Here is a 1,066-nt window from a genome sequence, read left to right as displayed (position 1 = left end):
AATTATTTTTATTCTCAATATTTTATTTCTACATTTTTCTGACTATTTAATATGTTTAATCTCGCATTATAGGCTAATGACTTTATTCTGGAGATGTTTTTATTTTATTTTAATTGTTTGGCCCTATAATCCTCTTTCTTACTCTCTCATTTGGCACAAATCCAAATGTTTCCATATTCACAATGTTGGCTATTTGAATTTGAATGCAACAGACTATTATTTATTAGGCCTATGTAAACCAGGCTTTGTACTTAACCCGCTTTCCAAAAAAAATAAAAATAAATCATGGTCTTCTTCACATGAAAAATCATCCTCTTCACATGAGCAAATATGTGCTTGGCCCGAGCTCAGGCTGAACGGCACGGATTGTACTACGGACTGTTTTAATTAAGCAGTGTATCTAGATTCTATAATGTATCTAGGTTGACTGTAGACTGTATTTTATTCTGATAATGAACAGACTGCAGCGTTTGCAATGCTGTAGGACTATATGCATTTCGCTTATGTGTCTAATAGCGCACATTTATATAGGTTAAACATTTAAACTAACATTGTGATATGCTTGAACTGTTTTATATGTATAGATTTTATTTTAGGCAAGTCGTGATGATTTGAGAAGGCTAAACTGATCAAACATACACTGTAAAAAAAAATCTGTGACATTTAAGGAAAAATACCGGCAGCTGTGGTTGCCAGAACTTCACCGTAAAAAATATGGTAGCAATATTTTAGGTTTTACAGACTTGACTTAAATTCAAAATAAAATACCGTATTTCATTAACTAATGCAATGTTAATAAACCAACGTATTGAAGTACTAATATCTGTTTTGAACCATTGTAATACACTGAATGCACCAAAAAACTGGTGGTGATGAGAAAGTCACATGATGAACCAAAGCTCATCACAAATAGTTATTTTCTACGAGCTGAGGAGGGCAATACTTATATATAGAAGGTGCACAGTGTCATTCACACAAACACTAAACCCCATCACGGTGACACACATGATACTGAAATAATGCAATAAACATTAATTTAACAACATTAGATGTAAGATTAAACCCT

The sequence above is a fragment of the Sinocyclocheilus anshuiensis genome, unplaced genomic scaffold (genome assembly GCF_001515605.1).
Source record: "Sinocyclocheilus anshuiensis isolate Anshui unplaced genomic scaffold, SAMN03320099.WGS_v1.1 scaffold46, whole genome shotgun sequence".
Taxonomy (NCBI): Eukaryota; Metazoa; Chordata; class Actinopteri; order Cypriniformes; family Cyprinidae; genus Sinocyclocheilus; species Sinocyclocheilus anshuiensis.
This window is presented reverse-complemented; position numbering follows the sequence as displayed.